Here is a 19,518-nt window from a genome sequence, read left to right on the forward strand (position 1 = left end):
GCCAGGCAGGGCTCTGGAAGCTTCTCCAAGGCTGCTCGCGTTGGTGGGAGTCTCACCGTGATCCTAAGAGGTGTGCGGTATTCGCCCTGCTCTATGGATGATGCAATCGAACCCCACAGAGATTAAAGGACCTGACTGATGCTGCACAGAGCAGGGACCCCAAGCCCGGGCCCTTTGGGTCTGAAGCCTGAGACCTGGGAGCTTCCCACCACTCTGCTTGTGTCCCATTCACGTGGGTATGAAAGACCATTGTGAGCCAAAGGCAAAGCAGAGAAAGGCCAGCGACACAGGGGAGGCTTGGGAACAGGACAGGTAAGGAGGACAGGGCGGGGTTTTAGGCCAAAACTTCAAATATGGCCTTCATTTTTTAATTTTATTTTTTAACATTTTTATTGGAGTTGCTTTACAATGTTGTGTTAGTTTCTACTGTACAGCAAAGTGAATCAGCTATACGTATACCTATATCCCCTCTTGTTCGGATTTCCTTCTCCTTTAGGTCACCACAGAGTACTGAGGAGAGTTCCCTGTGCTATACAGTAGGTTCTCACTAGTTATCTATTTTATACATAGTAGTGTATATATACCAATCCCAATCTCCCAATGCATCCCACTCTCCCCAAATATGGCCTTTATACAAGCACAAGAAGAACCACAAAAAAACAAAAGCACTGAGCAGTGAGTTTGGAGTTCTAGGCCATTCTAGAGCCAGGCCCAGAGTCGCCCCAGATTTGTCTTCCTCTCTGTGGGAAAGAGCAACTGGACATGCATCCAACCTGGAGAGTTTAGGTAACCAACGTGTTTGAGCCTCCCTCATCATTTCGTCAGAGTGTCTTAGAATTGAAAGATGCCGTTTCTAACATCCCAGTCAAATCAAGACGCTGTTTCTAGGGTCCTGCCCGCCTCTGCTCAGATACCTTGGAACTGGGCAGAGCAAGGAAGGAGAGAGTGTAAAGCCTTCTGAAACGCAAAGCAGCACAAACCTGAACACCTCCAAGATTCACAAAATGAATCAGGGCTTCCCTGGTGGCGCGGTGGTTGAGAGTCGCCTGCCGATACAGGGGACACGGGTTCGTGCCCCGGTCCAGGAAGATCCCACATGCCGCGGAGCGGCTGGGCCCGTGAGCCAATAGCCGCTGAGCCTGTGCGTCCGGAGCCTGTGCTCCGCAAAAGTCTTATTCATACCCGCTCTTTCCTCTTACATGAAAAGCTCCCTTGAACAGAAGAAGAAAAATAAGAGGAAGAAGGGGGAGGAGGAAGAGGAAATTCAGGAAGTTCCCTCCCCTGCAAGCCCCCAACTCTCCTGGCACCACTTGCTAAATTCTGGTCCTGGAAGCCAAGAGCCCCAAAGGAAAAGAGCGGTTATTCCCAGATGGCAATCCCATCATCTGTGACAAAACTCACTGGAGATGAAAAGTCCCTATTGCTTACAGGACCTGAAAAATTTAAACCCAATCAGGATACCTTGCATGACAGTTCCAACAGGGTATTAATAAAAAAAAAAAAAAAAAGTTAGGAAGATGGGGAAGTGGCCGGCATGCCAGCTGAGCGTGCATTCTGGGTGGCTCCTTGCGGTGGGGGGGGGGTGGGGCTTGCTTCATTCCTACAAAGCAGGTGCCTCTCCACTGAGTCCCAGAATTAGGGACCAGACTGTCTGTGACCTCCCAGCTCTGAATTTGTTATCAAAATGCCAACAGGCCTACTCTCCTTCAAGCCAGAGGGGTCATTACTCTTGTAGGTAATTTCTCAACGAATTGGCCCGGGTCCAGTGGAGTCTGGGTGGAAGGTTTCTCCCTGTGACCACTTTGGACCAGAGGGGTGGTCTGCTCACGGGCAAAGGCACTCTGTGTTCTCGGCCTTTGACCAAAGTTTCCCGTGAGCCCCAGAATTTCAGATGTGATTTCCCACCCATTCATTAGCAGGCGCTGTTCCGGGTGCTGGGATCTAGGGGTCAACAGGACGGAAGCCTCCGGGAGGTTTACAGTCCAGCACAGACAGGAAATACGCCATTATGTACCCAGATGTGGCAGTGGAGGGACGGGGAGCCACAAGGGCTCTGAAGACAGCTGTGAGTACATACGGGAGGGGCGGGGTGCGGGACAGTGCGCTAGTTTAGCCGGGGGCTCAAGGAAGATCTCAGAGGATGTTACACCTGGGCAGAGACCTAGAAGACAGAAAGTATACCATGTGTGCAGATTGGGAAGAACATTCCAGGATTCCAGGCCTCTGGGGCAGGGACCACACTTGGCGCGTTGGAGAAATAACGCGCCAGTGTGGTGGGTGCATGACCGAAGCAGAGACCAGGAGGAGAGGCAGACAGGGGCCAGTTCATGGACAACTTTATAGGCCCAGGAAAGCATTCTGGAGTTTGCACTAAATGTGCTGGGATGCAGCTGGGGAATTCTGAGCAAGGGCGTGACCGGATTTGATTTCTGTTTTAAAAACACCACTGGCGGGGGTTTCCCTGGTAGCGCAGTGGTTGAGAGTCCGCCTGCCGATGCAGGGGACGCGGGTTCGTGCCCCGGTCCGGGAAGATCCCGCATGCCGCGGAGCGGCTGGGCCCGTGAGCCACGGCCGCTGAGCCTGCGCGTCCGGAGCCTGTGCTCCGCGGCGGGAGAGGCCACGATGGTGAGAGGCCCGTGTACCGCAAAAAACAAAAACAAAAATAAAAAACACCACTGGCTGCTACGTGGAGAGCCAGAGTTCCAGCAGGGGCAAGGGTGGAGGACAGGATTAGGAGGCCATTGCAATAATCCAGGCAATCCATGATGCTGGCTTCGATGGTGGAGAGGGAGGTGGAGTTGAAAAGTAGGTGAACTCAGAACATCTTCTGATGAGACACCCAAAGACCTTGCACCTGGGCTGGATGTGAGGTGTGGGGAAAGCAGCTGAGGATCAAAGGCAGAACACCTATTGCTTGTTTTAGGAATAACAGTGCTAATAAATTCCTGCAGATACTTTTTTTTTCTCCAGCTTTATTGAGGTCTGATTGACAATAAAATTTGTATATATTTACGGTGTACAACGTGATGAACTGATACACACATACAGTGTGATATGATTAAGCTAATTAACACATCCATCACTTCACATAGTTACCCCCTTTTTTCGCGTGCATGGTGGGATCTACTTTCTTAGCACATTTTCAAGTATACTCTACAGGAGTATCAACTACAGTCACTGTGCTGTACACTAGGTCCCCAGAACTTCTACATCTTGTACTGCCATAAGTTATAAGACCAATTTATAACTTATAAGATGTTGACCAACATCTCCCCATTTCCCCCACATCCCCCAAGTCCTGATAACCCCCATTCTACGCTCTGTTTCAGCTGGAGAGCTAAGATTACACTAATAGTGTTATGGGCTGAATTGTGACCCCCCCCCCAAATTCATATGTTGAAACCCTAACCCCCAGTACCTCAGAGTATGACTATATTTGGAGATAGGGCCTTTAAAGAGGTGATTACGGTAAAATGAGGCCTTTGGGGTGGGCCCTAATCCAATATGACTGGTGTCCTTACAAGAAGAGGAAATTAGGACACAGACACGCACAGGGCAAAGGCACAGCAAGAAGCAGCCGTCTACAAGGCCAAGGAGAAAAGCCTCAGGAGAAACCACGCCTGCCGACACCTTGATCTTGGACTTACAGTCTTCAGAGCTGTGAGAAAATAAATGTATGTTGTTTAAGCTGCCCAGTCTGTGGTACCTGGATATGGCAGCCCTGGCAAATTAATACCAAAAGCCTCTATGTTGTTTTGAATATCTGTAGGTTGATAAACTTAACCACACTTTATAGAGATCCCGGGACCAGATCAGCCACTGTAGAGTCCTGAAGGCTGACCATTAAAAAACCAAACTACGTGGGGCTTCCCTGGCGGCGCAATGGTTGAGAATCTGCCTGCCAATGCAGGGGACACGGGTTCGAGCCCTGGTCTGGGAGGATCCCACATGCCGCGGAGCAACTAGGCCCGTGAGCCACAACTACTGAGCCCGCGCGTCTGGAGCCTGTGCTACGCAACAAGAGAGGCCGCGATGGTGAGAGGCCCGCACACCGCGATGAAGAGTGGCCCCCGCTTGCCACAACTAGAGAAAGCCCTCACACAGAAACGAAGACCCAACACAGCAAAAATAAATAAATAAATTGATAAATTCCTACCCCCAACATCTTCTTGAAAAAAAAAAGAAAAAAACTACACACACACACGCACGCACACACGCACGCACGCAGGCACAGGCACGTGAAGTTAAACAGATTAAGAAGTCTAACCAAGAGCTACCTCTTTATTCCCAACTACCTAAGAACAACTTTTCTTTGAACTTCCTGCTGAAGGGCACAGTGGCTCCGGCTCCTGTACGGACTCCCAAGGACAGGGCTGGCCAGAGACAGCTTACAAGAGCCCTCTGGAATGCCCAGCCCGCTGCCTGCCATCAGGCAACAATTTGCTGAGCTTCACCTTTGCCCGAATTCTAGATGCAGAAAAGTCACACCTATTTCAAGAAATCTCTATTCATATCCCATCCCGGCTCTCAGAGGACATTAAGAACCCGAGGGAAATCAGAAACTCAGTTAGCCCGAAGTATCCAAAATGCCTCTCTCATTCATGATGAATGCAGCAAACAACGTCACAGCAAAATAATGATGAAAAACAAGCCTTCCAACATCAAAAGTATTTCTCTTTCCTAGTGTTTCTACCAAATCTAAGAAAACAGACATTACCATGGTGAAAAAAAAAAATTGGTCTCGGTAAAAATAAAACTTCATAATTATAGTGTGTTCTTCTGAAAAACTCCTCAAATACATCCTTCTGGCAAAAGGTTTTCTTTCACCAACCTCCTCTTCTTTCATCGCTGACTGCAGTGGAAAATTACATTCCCCTACGAAATATAATCCTGTTGATATTAACACCTACTAAGATTTTCATCAAATTGCTAGGTGAGCTGGCATAATTAGGGACAGCCGGGGGGGAAAATTACAAAGGATGCAGAGGGCATCACTCCAAAGGAGGTAAATACTGAGAAGATCCTAAGTTGTTTTTAACTTTGGATCATGTGCTTACAAATTTTAAAAAATGCTCGCAGGCCAGACTTCTTCAAACCACCGCAGAAGCAAGTAACTGCTTGCCTCCTGGGGATAGTCTCTTTGAGAAGAAACCTCTATGTTTCCTAAGTCTGACTTTCACCAGAGGATTCATAAGAGCATCCTGAAAGCAGATGACAAAAACTAAATGCACACTACGTACTACTCCCTCCAGCCTCACGTAAATGTGTGACATTAGGTACTAAAGACAAGAAGTATCTGTCATCTGAGGGTCATGCTTGGATGTGCATTTAGTGGATACCAGTTCCGCAAGCTGAAGGGGCAATGGTTTAGTTTTATATAGTTGTTTGAAGACAGCTGTGAGGACAGATGGGACGGGATAGGGGGACGGCGCGGCGCTTTAGCTAGAGATTCAAGGAAGCTCTCTGAGGAACTGACATCTGAGTAAGGCTCTCTATACTGATATCTATAAATATGCAAATTAGCTTCGCTTCTATACGTACATAGATCCACACAGATACAGGCAGACCTCGTTTTATTGCACTTCGAAGATGCTGCGTCTGTTTCACGAATCGAAGGTTTGTGGTAACATTTTCATTACGATTACATTTGTTATGGTATCTGTGATTGGGGACCTTTGATGTAACAGCTATGACTCACTGAAGGCTCAGGTGATGATTAGCATTTTTTAGCAATAAAGTATTTTTTAATTAAGGTATGTACGTCGTTTTTTTAGACACAATGCTAGTGCACACTTAACGGACTACAGTGTAGTGTGAACATTACTTTTATGTGCTCTGGGAAACCAAAAAATCCGTGTGACTTGCTTCATTGCAATCATTTGCTTTCTAGGGGGCTCTGGAACTGGACCCACACTGTGTCTGAGGTCTGCCTGTAGATACACATCTCTCCTCTGAGCTCTGCTTCTCTGGAGAATGCTGACTAATACAGAAGTCCAGCAAACACTTTTCAATACCCACTTTCCCTTTGTTCCCTACTTCCTGCTCACACTGGCTTCTTGGGTGAATGCCCCGCACTCTTTCTGCTGAGGCCTCTCCGCACCAGCCATCCCCCTGCCTGGACCTTACCTGCCTCTTTGCACCCCTCAGACCTCCTCAGAGAAACTTCCGGGCCCCCACGAAATCCCTCCTGTTACTGCTCCTCGCAGCTCCCCATTGGCTTTACTTGCAGCAGTATTTAAAATTTTTAAAAATTATCTGTCTCTGCCATGAAGTGTACATTCCCTGATGGCAAAGGCATGGCTTGGTTTTCCCCTGGGTCTCAGGACATTGCCAGAAGAGTTCAGTAAATATTGGCTGGACGAACAAGTGAATGAATAAATGAATGTCCGATGAGCACGCCTCACAGGATATCAACCTCAGGGCTCTGACCTAAAAGGGGATGAGAACGGAAACCTAAGGAAAAACGTTCTGAATTCCCTTTCTAAATTGCATTCTTCAACTGAGTCTTTTCTCCACATTATCCTGACACACATTTTTTCAGGTTAACGAACCTCCCCCTCTCAGCAACTGAAGATCCCAGGAAGATCCCACATGCTGCGAAGCATAAGCCCGTGCGCCACAATGACTGAGTCTGTGCTTTAGAGCCCGCAAGCCACAACTACTGAGCCCGCGTGCTGCATCTACTGAAGCCCGCGCGCCTAGTGCCCGTGCTCCGCAACAAGAGAAGCCATCGCAATGAGAAGCCCGCGCAGTTCAACGAAGAGTAGCCCCCGCTCGCCACAACTAGAGAAAGCCCGCGTGCAGCAACGAAGACCCAACGCAACCAAAGATAAATAAGTAAAATAAGTAAGACAAGTGGCATGTCATGTGGGGATAAGTGGCACAAAGGAAAACAAAGCCGTGGGGGGGGGACAGAAGGTGCAGGGGAAGGGGGTACAGTTGAAATAGGATGGCCAGGGACCTGCTCCCTGAGATGGTGACATTTGAGCCAAGATCCAGAGGGGTGAGGAAGCCAGCTATGGCTTTCTGGAAGAAAACTACTCCAGGAGGAGGGAAGGGCAAGCACAAAGGCCTGGGGACACGTGGAGGCAGTGGAGAGGGACTGGCCACTGCAGGGATGCCGCTGGACTCCGGGGACAAGGGAAACCCTGGAGGGTATGAATAAAGCGACGGAAGTTAAAGCTGAGCTTCAAACACAACTACTTTGAGACTAAACAGATAAATAAGTAAGACAAGTGGCATGTCATGTGGGGATAAGTGGCACAAAGGAAAACAAAGCCGTGGGGGGGGGACAGAAGGTGCAGGGGAAGGGGGTACAGTTGAAATAGGATGGCCAGGGACCTGCTCCCTGAGATGGTGACATTTGAGCCAAGATCCAGAGGGGTGAGGAAGCCAGCTATGGCTTTCTGGAAGAAAACTACTCCAGGAGGAGGGAAGGGCAAGCACAAAGGCCTGGGGACACGTGGAGGCAGTGGAGAGGGACTGGCCACTGCAGGGATGCCGCTGGACTCCGGGGACAAGGGAAACCCTGGAGGGTATGAATAAAGCGACGGAAGTTAAAGCTGAGCTTCAAACACAACTACTTTGAGACTAAACAGAGTTTAAGTCATTTAAATGCCACTGAATCCCAATTCGGTTAACTGATCTACCTAAAGGTTCGCGATCCCCACAAGCTGGAGATCCAGCTTGATTGTCAGGCTAATACCCGAAGGGCCATCAGTTTCCAGGAGGTGGCCGGAAGAGCCGTCATCTAACCTGACCCATCCCCTCTCCTCACCTCCAGTACAACACAGCTGGTTACCTAGCAAGCTTCAGCAAGCCCGGGATTTGAGCTGTAAAAATGCCATCAAAAGTGGTGAAAAGTGGTGCTCTCCCACCCCCTTGCACCCTGCTAGGCTTTCAGAGCCCACCGTCTGTACCAAATCTTCCTCTCTAGATAGATGAAAAAAAACGACGGGGAGCCAAAAAACCTGAGAAAACAAACCCAATTCACCCAAATATCTGAAGTTTCATTCTGGAGAGAAGGTCTGCTTGGGGCAGAGGGGAAGCGGGGAACGCCCAGCCTCGCAGCGCACTTGGGGGTCAAGAAGAGTCAGGACGCCCCCTGCCGGGCTGGGGCCTACTCCGCAAATAGCCCCGCCTCCCTTATGTCAGCGTGACAGCACCCAAGCACATGGCCACACCCAGCTGGCACTGTCCCTGACTGACTGGCTAAAAACAGATTTGATAAAACCCAAGGATCGGTATTTAGGCTGCGGCCCTGAATACAACATCCGTCAGGTGATTAAAGTTGGGGGTGGGAGAGGGGGAGTCCCGTTTTCCCAGCACCAGGATTAGTTGGCAAGTCAACTCAGTGGGACAGTTTGTTCTCACACACATCCATCAAACCCCAGACCTCCTTTTCTATCCGAGCCACCCTTCTGGGGCCGTCGAGGGGCCTGTCATTGTCCTACACTGGGACCCACAGCCTACAGGAGCACAGACATGTATCAAGGACCACGTTGATTTGTGAGGCCTACAGAAGCACACAGGACCCAGTCGTCTGTTCCTTGTGATTTCTGATTCCAAGAAGAAACATTGCTTGGCTCAGGCCGTCTTGTCCCTGACCAGATTTTCCTATGACTTCTACTCACTCAGTGATTTATAGGAGACGTCACGCTACAATCACAGGAGAATCTCAATGGCCTGACTTAATTTGGAGAGCCGGGAGGACCTGGGAAGGCGACACGGATCATTTTAAGCGCATCTGGAGGCCTGAAGACAGGATCGGGCCCTGAGCTCTAAGCAGTCACAGGGGCTTCGATACACCGAGGGCCCACGAGCCCAGTCACGCGCTAGCGCTGGACAGGATCCCAAACGCATGTTGGCTGGCCTTCTCCCCAAAATGAGCTAAATCTTCCCTCACCTAGATTACAATAAAACTTAACCTGAGCGTATATAGACTGGGACTTCATATGCTGACCTCAATCCTGCTCTAGTTGAAGAAGTTCACCGTGAGATGGTCTTACACGAGAAACCTGATCACAGAGGGAGGCATGAGAGTGAAGTGCCAGTATGTGTAGGTCAAAAATACTCAGATCTTGGCAATTTCGTGTGTTTCGATATAACACTAATTAGCCCTCCCACCCGACAGCCAGGTACTTACAGCGTGCCTATCACTGTTGGACAAGGCACAGCCTATTTTTACCACGTGCAAATCTCAGCCTTGCTGGGCCGATCCCCAGATGTATCATCACAAATGGTAAAATAATTAAACTGTTAGGAATTCGATTTGGCTTGTGACATGGGCTGAGGTCCCAAGCTCACCCCCACCCCCCCGAATCACAAGCTTCCTTTTAGGGAAGTTATGAAGGGATGCTAAGTTAGCTAGTATTTCTGCTGTCTCGTCTCTTGGATTTACTGAGAATATGAAGCATTCTCCCGCATGAACCCACTCGGTTTCTCTCTTAGGCAGGGGAGGGGAGCGAGAGGCGGCCTGAATTGGAATAACTGTGTGGGTTTTATAGTCACGGACACAGAGCCTCCCAGAGACTGGGGAACTGGGCCTCAGTGAGTTCTATGATGTGCTAAGGGGCCCTCTGGCTGCAGAGCCAACTGGTACATGCAGAAAAGGTATGCATGGTTTTCAGAACAGGAAATAGGTTCAGGAAATACACATATGGGGAAATGTCTGGAAAACTAAGAAGAAAACTGCTGTGGGCCTGGGAAGTTCTGGGCCAGCTTGTTTTCCTGAGTCTTCCCATTGAATACATCTGAGCTGCCCACAGCCATTCCTTTTGACAGACACTTGTGGAAGTTTCCTGCACTTCAGGCCCCAGGTTGGGGTGCAAGGTGAACTAGGCACGGCCCCGCCCTCAAGGAATGGGTGTACAGATCAGAGGACTGGCTTGTGCCCTGGATGACCACTGCCCCAGACAGACATATGCATCTACAATATATGCAGGGAAAAGACTGCCAGTTTACACCTGGTTTATTTTATTTTTAATTAATTAACTAATTTATTTTATTTTTGCCTGCATTGGGTCTTTGTTGCTGCGTGCGGGCTTTCTCTAGTTGCGGCGAGCGGGGCTACTCTTCCTTGCGGTGCGTGGGCTTCTCATTGCAGTGGCTTCTCTTGTTGCGAAGCACAGGCTCTAGGCAAACGGGCTCAGTAGTTGTGGCTCGCGGGCTCTAGGGCACAGGCTCAGTAGTTGTGGCGCAGGGGCTTAGTTGCTCCGCGGCATGTGGGATCTTCCCGGACCAGGGCTCAAACCCACGTCCCCTGCATTGGCAGGGGGATTCTTAACCACCGAGCCACCAGGGAAGCCCCTACACTTGGTTTTTATTGTGAGGCTGGATGGAGAGCTGGGGGATGAACAAGGTCTACATTCTCATTCCCTTATTCAGCATTAGGGGCACGTGATTATTTTCAGAGTCGTCGCAGGACAGAAAAGGGACAAAGATGTTATATATCGATTGATGAACTCAGAGGAATTTCTGTCCTGACCCTTCAGCGGGACAGTGGAGCTGCCTAAAATAAACAGTCCAGCAGCTGAAGAGGCAAAGGATATGAGCCGTCCAGAGGAAATAAGCTAGAGGAAACCGAACCAGTCAACACGCATGTGGGAAGGCAGAACAGCAGAAAAAACAAAGAATACGAGAATGTTCCATAGAGAAGGAGCAGAGACGTGCCCCCTTTAGGGGAGCCTGGAGCCCCCTGAAGTCAGTTGGTTGTACTTGACAGGCAACGGGAGGAGGCGGTGAGGCCAAGTCCAGGGGCTGGGATGGTAATGCCGAAGAGGCTGCCAGGCACCTGGGGAGGAGCAGGGTTTGGAGTCAGGGCCTCGGGTGTGGCGTCTGAACCCCAGGCAGGCCACAGGCCACGAACTCTCCAGGCCTCCGCGTCTTCATGCAACAAGTGTGTACCTCCCAGGGATGCTGGCTTCAAACAAAGTGAGGGACCAGAGTGGAGAGGCAGTGGGGTGGCGGCGGTTAGCGGTTAAGAACACGGACTCCGGGATAAGACAGGCTGGGTTCAAATCCTGCTGCCACAACTCAGCTGTGCAACAATGAGCAGGTCCCTTTGCCTCAGTTACTCCAGCCATCCAATGGGGACGATAGCAGCATCTCCCTCCCAGGGTTCGTGTGAGGATCGAATCCGTCCACGTTCCTAAGCACATACGACAGCGCCTGGCACAGAACAAACACCATACACGCGTTTACTTCACTCATGTACATGAGCCCCGTGCCATGGGGACCGGCACGTAGTAGGTGCTGAGGAGATGGTGGGGAAAGTCACGACAGCCATTTCCCTTCTCTGGGTGTGCTGGGAGACAAGGAAAGAGGATCACCAGAGAGGCAGGAAAAATTACCCAGTTTTAAAGAAAGTTCTCCAAGACTCTTCCCTGAGCATGAAAAAAGAAAATGGAGCAACGTCCGCAAGAAGGAATAGAATCCTAGAAATGTTGTGTTCTGATCAAGCCGAGTTTGACCTTTTAGCAAATTACACAACCCACGATTCATCACAAATTCCAGCATCCGGGGGGCCAGGCTCTGCAGGTGGGTGGAAGCCCGGACTGAGAAAGAGAAACACGCGGGCTGTGATCAGGCTCCTGGGAGGTGGGTCCTGTCCACCTGAGGAGCTGACGTCTTCACTGGCAAACAGGTTCAGACGCGCGTGCGCCTTCGCTGGCCGCTTCACTGGCATGGCTGCCAACACCAACATGCTACCTGATGAGCCTCGAGCCAGCATCCCGACAGCTCCAACGCGGTCACTGGGGCTGGACAAGCTGCCCCAAGGGGCCTGGGACCCTGCTGTCAGATACACCGGCTGCCACTCTGCCGAGCCAGGACATTCGTGTGATGCAGCCAGGAAAAGGGACTCTCTGGGGCCATGGGTATAGCCATCTGCACGCACCCAGGCAGGGCTCCCCAAACCCACCTGCATCGAGAGCTCCGACGGAGGGGCAGAGGGACACCGAGCCTGGAGGTCACCTGCCCTCGGGGCAGGGAGAGCCATCACCTCTCCCGTGTGAAGAATAACCCTCTGTGGAGGTGTGCCCTCTGAACACTCTCCACCTGTGGACTCACGTACTCTTCACCAGAGCCCTGGGCCGGGGGGAGGGGGGGGCGTGGTTATGCCCCCCCAACTTCCAGGCAGGCAAGCTGAGGCACAGAGTGGGTGGTGAGTCACCCAGCCACGTGGAAGGGGCAGCAGAGCTGGGCTGGACCCCAGGCGGTCCAGCACTCTTCACTGCTAAGTGCTGACCAGTGACCTTCAGACGCGAAGGTAGGGTCTTCCTGCTGGCCGGAAAACGTGAAGAGTTCCTTCCAGGGTGGGTCACTCCTGCTTCCCCTCCAGCCAACTAGTGGCTGGGAAGGACAGCTAGGGAGGACACCAGCAGTGACCCTGAGTGGCTGACCAGGGACTCCCGAGGAAAAGAAAGGGCTGGCGGGGGCAGGAAGATTCTAAATGCCTCGAGAGCAAGGCTGTGGGTGCTTCGTTACTGAGAGGCCCTCCTTCTCCGCTGCGGCCCCCGTGTGAGGGCCTTCTCAAAGGCTCTCCTTCCTTTATCCTCCTCTCTGACTCCCTAACTTGCTGGACATGAATTGTCTTAAGGTTTAGATTAGTCACAGGGGCGAGAAGAAACACCCCGCTGTCTTGCTGGAAGCGTGGATGCCTGCAATCTTTGAAGAAAAAGACTAGAAAATACATGTGAACTGAAAGGGCACAGAACTAATCTTCCCGAGGATGCTGGAACACGGTGCCTAATGATGCTTTAATCCCACCAGCAGAGAGGCCAGACGCAGAACCTGGACCAACAGCCGTGCGGCTTGGCCTCCCGGGCCCGCTGCACCTGTCCTTCCCGCGAGCGAGCCTTTGCCCTGCAGTGCGAGAAGATGCAGCGGAAAACTCTACATCTGAACCAGCCCGGGGGTCAACCCAGACACGGTGGAGAAGTCAGTGGGGTGAGACACGTTTACTGAAGGTGTATAGGTCCGTACACACCTGGACTTTGGTTGTCATTTAAAGAAGGAACGTGGGAAGAGCCTGAGACAAGAACAAGGAGCCTGGCTTCTTACTTCAGTTTAATCATGAGCTTGCTGTGTGATCTGGGGCCAATCTCAACCTCTCTGGGCACAGAGAGCAGCCACTGCGTAGGTCCTTTCTATGCTCACGTCCTATCCTTTATTGATATGATTGAGGAACTGGTGCTGCCTGATTCTGGAGCTAAGAGTCCCACGTGGCTGTTTCAATTAAATTAAACTTACACAGAATTAAAAACTCAGTTCCTCAGTAGCACTAGCCGCATTTTAAGTGCTCAACAGCTGGTCATGATTTAAATTAATTAAAATGAAATAAAATGTAAAATTCCGCTTCACAATGGAGTACTACTCAGCCATAAAAAAGAATGAAATTTTGCCATTTGCAACAACATGGATGGACCTGGAGGGCATGATGTTAAGTGAAATAAGTCAGACGGAGAAATACTGTATGATCTCACTTACATGTGGGACCTAAAAGTTACAACAAATGAGTGAATCTAACAAAAAGGAAACATCGCAGATATAGAGAACAAACTAATGCTTACCAGTGGGGAGAGGGAAAAGGGGCAGGAGCAAGAAAGTGTAGGGGATTAAGAGGTACAAACTATTATGTGTACAATAAATGAGCTACAAGGATATATTGTACAACACGGGGAATACAGCCAATATTTTATAATAACTAACTGGAGTTTAACCTTTAAAAATTGTGAATCATGGGCTTCCCTGGTGGCGCAGTGGTTGAGAGTCCGCCTGCCGATGCAGGGGAGACGGGTTCGTGCCCCGGTCCGGGAAGATCCCACATGCCGCGGAGCGGCTGGGCCCGTGAGCCATGGCCGCTGAGCCTGCGCGTCCGGAGCCTGTGCTCCGCAACGGGAGAGGCCACAACAGTGAGAGGTCCGTGTACCGCAAAAAAAAAAAAAAAAAAATTGTGAATCGCTACGTTGTACACCTGTAACGTATAATACTGTACATCAACTATACTTCAATTAAAAAATTGTTCTCGTGTTCTTGAAGTCACTTCTTTTTGTTTTTTTATAGTCCAGAGGTCTTTTATTTTTTTTACACCTATCATGCCATGAATTCACAGGGAATGGGTTCCAGCAGCTCAGGCTCCTTTCCATGGGTTTCTGTTATACGAAGTACGTTTCTCTGGATGGAACATGCTGGTGCTTCAGTTGAACCCAAATACCTTTCTCTTGGCTTCCTTCTTTTTCTGATCATCTTCCTTCGCGAGTTTCAGGAAGCTGTCCCGGCTCTTAGAGTGCTTGATACTCTCAATGTGGACATTAATTGTCTTGGCAAGGATCATGTCCTTAACTTGTTTGTTTACGACAATGCCAACAGCATGCCAGGTCACACTGTAGACTCTTCCAGTCTTGCCACGGGAACACTGGGGGCACATTCCACTTTGAACGGTGCCCATTCCCTTGATGTCTACAATATCACCTTTCTTGTAGATTCACATGTATGTGGTGGCCCAAGGAACAGCTCCATGTTTTCTAGGAGGCCTAGAGAACCTAAAGCAGGTGCCTCTCCTCTTTCCCTTTGTGTTGGTCATTTTGATGAATTCCTGGAAGATGACGGCTCTGGCCGAAAGGCTGAAGCCACTTTTTTAAAAGGAGGATTGAGTGCTAGGTAAGAGCCTACAAAAGAGCAATGAGAGAGCTTATGTGTCTGTTGTGTGTAACCAGGTCTAGGACAGGAAAGTATTTGTCAAAGATACCGGAAGGAAGGTGAGTTAAAATGCCACAATGCCACGCCAAGGTTAAGGTTAATGGTAGGACACTAGCACATTTCCCTTAAAAGCTGGGTATAAGACAAGGATGCCATATGCCAACGCTATGATCTACTGTCAAAGTGCCACGTGGATTAGAGAATAAAACAGGTATTGTAAAGAAGATGGCAAAATCGTCACTATTTGCAGACGATATGATTTAATACCTGCAAAATGCAGAAGAATGAATTGTAACATTATTAGCAACAGTAAGAGGCTTTAGTATGGCAGATGGTTACAAAGTTAATATGCAGGAAACAATTTCCTTTATATAAAAGTAAAAGTAAGTACAATGGGAAAGAGAGCTCATATTTTAATACATTTCTTAAGCTTACATAAAAATATTTATACTGAAATATCTAAAACAAACTAAAATATATAGGCGATCTATGTGAAGAATATATGTATATGGAAAGCGTCAATCCTGTACAGGTGGCATAAAAGATCGCTTAAATGAGTAGAACAACATTATAAGAACATAATATTTAAAGATGTCAATTCCCCTGAAGTAACTGTAAACCCGGAGCAATCTCACTCAAAATACCAACAGGTTTGGTTGTTGCATTTTGTTTTCCTTCTCTGTGGGGGGTAGAGGATACTTAGAAATGACAGAATGATTCTTAAAGTTTGCGAAGGAGATAAGGAAAGGAAACAGGCCAGGAAAATAAATTCTGAAAGAGAAAATGGGGGAGAATCAGCTCCATTGTAAATAATACAAAACTGGCTCAGAAATGGACAAAAAGATGAACAGAAGAGCCCTGATTCAAGAACACTTGACCATTTAGCTGGTATGTCAAATCTGTAGGATTTGGAACCTGCAAGTAACATGCAAAAAAGCAAATCAGAAACTGAATTTACTCCTTACACCAAAATATCCAGGGAATTAAAGGCAAACATCACAAATAAAAATGTAAAAGTACTAGAAGAAAACATACGCCTACACATCTTGGCCCAGGAAAGGACTCTCTAGGTATAAGAGCCCAGAACACAGGAAGGCAAAATTTCTACATCAGAACTACAAATAAAAAGGACAAAAATGTCTATGGGGTAAAAACACCACAGTCAAATGGCAAACTGGGGGAAATATCGGTAATATATGCGATTAAGTTACAATTTCCTTAATATACAACAAAACTCTGAAAAATTCACAAATACAGATGAAAACTTACCACAAAAATAGCAAAAGATATAAACAATCAATTTACAGGAAAACAACAACAAATGACCAATATGAATAAAAGATGGTCAACCTGAAGCAAATTAAAACAAAGAGATACTATTTTCCACTTATCAAAGATTGTGGCAATGATCCCAAATGATTTATAATCGCCTGTATTGGCAAGAATGTGGGGAAAGGGGAACTGTCATGCCGCGCAGGCGGTAATATAAATTGGTATAAACAGTCAGGATAGCAAATTCACAGTATCTATCAAAATGCAAAACAGCCATACCCTTGACTCAGATATTTCACTTCTAGGAATGTATCTTGCAAGCATTTTTACACAAGTAAACAAAGATATATGCAGAGTGGGCCCTCTGGATCCTTGGGTTCCACACCTGCAGATTCAACTAACAATGGATCAAAAACATTTGGAAGAAAAAAATTCCAGAAAGTTCTGAAAAGCAAAACTTGAATTTGCTGTTTTCCAGCAACTATTTACATAGCATTTACAGCTATTTACAGAGCATTTACATTGCATAGGTTATATGCAAATATTATGTCATTTACTATAAGGGACTTGAGCATCTGCAGATTTTGGTATCCACAGGTCATGGAACTGGTCCCCCATGGATACATGGGGAGGCGTGTATAAGGATGCTGCTTGCGACATTGTTTACAATAGGAAAAAAAAAAACCACAACCTAGAAACAAACTAAATGTCTATCAGTAGGAATTGCTGGTTAAATTATGTTACATTCTTAGAATGAAATGCCAGGCAGTCATCAAAAGAACAGACTCCATTGAGTCTGTTGGAAGATGTCCACAATATTTTAAGAAGGCAAGTAGCAAAAGAGTATATGTAATATGATATTTATAAATGTATACACATGGCATATATAGAATATGTGTGAAAGAGTACACATAAAACTTAGAGGTTATTTCTAAGAAACAGGTTGAGAGAAAAGGATGAGGAATTTTTAGTTAACACTTTAACAATCAAATATAAATTTTACAATGAATTACTCTTCAAAGCACACAGCAATCTAGACAAATGTAATAACCTATAGTTGGTACTCAGCAAATAATACTCATTATGAGTTGTGATCTTCAGAAAGTTTTCCCCAGTGACATAATATACCCTTACCCCAGCACAGTGTAGACGTAATACAGTGGTGGGTAACGTCTTGCTAAAGTCAGCATGTCATGGCTCTATTCTCTGGCTAGAAGGCTGGATAAGGGCTGAGTTATCCTGGACCAAAAGCACAGAGAAATGGCTCCAAGAACGATGAGCCCAGATGACACCATGCTAAAGCCCCTTGATCCAATCTTCAGTCCTCACTGGTGCCACCCTATGATGTAACCATCTGGAATGTCTGACCTGGGGATAGACTGTGAGTGCCATGCTGCTTTGGGGATAAGACTCGAGTTTTTAAAGATTGGTTCATTTAATTAAAAGCACAGCAGGCCGCTGAGCACTAAGCAGACAGCATGTGTTTCATTCAGGAAGGTCACCTCTCCTGGTACAACGTAGTGGAAAACAGGGCAGCATTCAGAGATAAGAAGATCACAGGTTGATTTTGCCCTCTTAGGATGAGATTTGGCAAAGAATGACCAGCCTCCTTCTATCAAGGGTGCTAGAGGCTGGCTGGTAGATGGGATTTTGCAGATGACAATGAATTTCTGAAAAGATCTGTGTATTCCCTAAAAGTCATTCTAAGAACAACAAGAGAGAATGGAAAGAGGGAAAGCAAAGAGAGAGAGAATAGGGAGGCAGGGAGGGGAAAACCTCACCAGCAAACATGACATTTATTTCTCAATTATAGATTTTTTAAAAAAAATCGTGCTTGGGAAGCCTAGGATTTCTTACCACCATAAATAATGATTTTATGTTTCAGAGCAACTTTATGTAAAAACCATTATCTTACTGAGTTTTATTTTTTTTAATTTATTTATTTTATTTATTTATTCTTGGCTGCGTTGGGTCTTCATTGCTGCGCACGGGCTTTCTCTAGTTGTGGCGAGCGGGGGCTACTCTCCGTTGCGGCACGCGGGCTTCTCATTGCAGTGGCTTCTCTTGTTGCGGAGCACGGGCTCTAGGCACACGGGCTCAGTAGTTGTGGCTCGCGGGCTCTAGAGCGCAGGCTCAGTAGTTGCGGCGCAGGGGCTTAGCTGCTCCGCGGCACGTGGGATCTTCCCGGACCAGGGCTCAAACCCGTGTCCCCTGCATTGGCAGGCGGTTCTTAACCACTGTGCCACAGGGAAGCCCAATATTTATTTTTTAAAGGGTTTAGGTTTTTAATTTGTTTCCAACTTTGTAGCAACGCTCATTCATGTTAAAACATGATTTTCTAAGCATTACAGGTGATAACAAGCCATGCTAGTCTTCCGGTATAATACAGCTCTAAATGCATTCTAAATGTTCAGCAACGTCTCAGCCTGTTAATTTCATACACACGTGTGTGCACACACGCGTGCACACACATACACACACACACACAATCACTGCCATGATTTTAAAGCTGCAGAGCCTTCTAGCCTGAGATAGTTTATGCAACTTCTGGAAGTGCCTAAAACTACTCCTGGGAAAATAAGGCTTAATATTTAATGAACTTAAAAGAGCAAGACTTTTATTTTTATGTTAGCGTTTTACTTCTACTGCTGCACAAATATTTAAGTGCCTACTATGTGGCAGGCACTGTCCTAGGCACAGGACTACAGCAGTAAGCAATACAGATACCGTAGGCCTTGCATTTTCATCATAATTTAAATAAAATTGCTAACAGTTACAAAATACTTACTACAAGCCTGGTATTATCCTTAGCCCTTTATTTATATGTTGTCTTTTCATCTTCACAACCCCATGAGGTAGGTACTTTTATTACCCCATTTTACAAAGAGACTGAAACACAGAGAAGTTAAGTTACTTGCCCAAGGTCACACAGCTAGTTGCTGGCAGAGCTGGGATTTGAATTCAGACTGACTTGGTTCAGGGGTCCACCCTCCTAACTACTGCATCTGACTGCCTTTTTGACATGCACAACTCCAAAGAAAGGTAGTTATTTGTCCACAAAGAAGGTGGGCACTCACAGGTAATATGTGCATATTCTCTTATGCATTTTCACTCTCAGCTAAGCCATAAAAATGAGATAAGTAGCAAGCAAGAAGAAAACCTACAAGTAGGTGATCTTGCCAATGTAGTCCCTGTGCAGAGAAAACAAAGGAGGAAAAGAAAGGAAATGAAATGAACAAAAATTAAATGTCTACTCAATATAAAATCTCTAGTCATATAGTCAATGACATTAAAACGAAGTCCTTGATAAAGACTAAATAAATCATTTCAGGGCATCTCCTGCCTTCAGCTTCTATCACAAACACTGTCCTGCTGTATTGAATTGTCACAGGCAACCTAGTAAGGTGAAGGACCGCCCAGCCCTTGTTTTATGATATAAGATAAAGAATGTGCTCAGAATCTCAGCCATGGCCCAGCTGCTACTGCTTCATTCCAGGCTGCGAACTGAAGCACGGATCTCCATTCTGCCCTCTGCACAGCTACCTC

The 19,518-nt window shown here is 47.4% G+C and overlaps 1 protein-coding gene and 1 pseudogene across 1 annotated transcript in view; both read right to left on the minus strand.

Annotated features, from left to right (window-relative positions):
• RCAN1 (regulator of calcineurin 1) overlaps positions 1-19,518 on the minus strand; it is a 96,440-nt gene that overhangs the window by 64,578 nt on the left and 12,344 nt on the right. The window lies entirely within an intron of this gene.
• Positions 14,095-14,715, minus strand: LOC112408609 (60S ribosomal protein L21-like; annotated as a pseudogene).

The sequence above is a fragment of the Neophocaena asiaeorientalis genome, unplaced genomic scaffold (genome assembly GCF_003031525.2).
Source record: "Neophocaena asiaeorientalis asiaeorientalis breed wild unplaced genomic scaffold, Neophocaena_asiaeorientalis_V1.1 scaffold45, whole genome shotgun sequence".
Taxonomy (NCBI): Eukaryota; Metazoa; Chordata; class Mammalia; order Artiodactyla; family Phocoenidae; genus Neophocaena; species Neophocaena asiaeorientalis.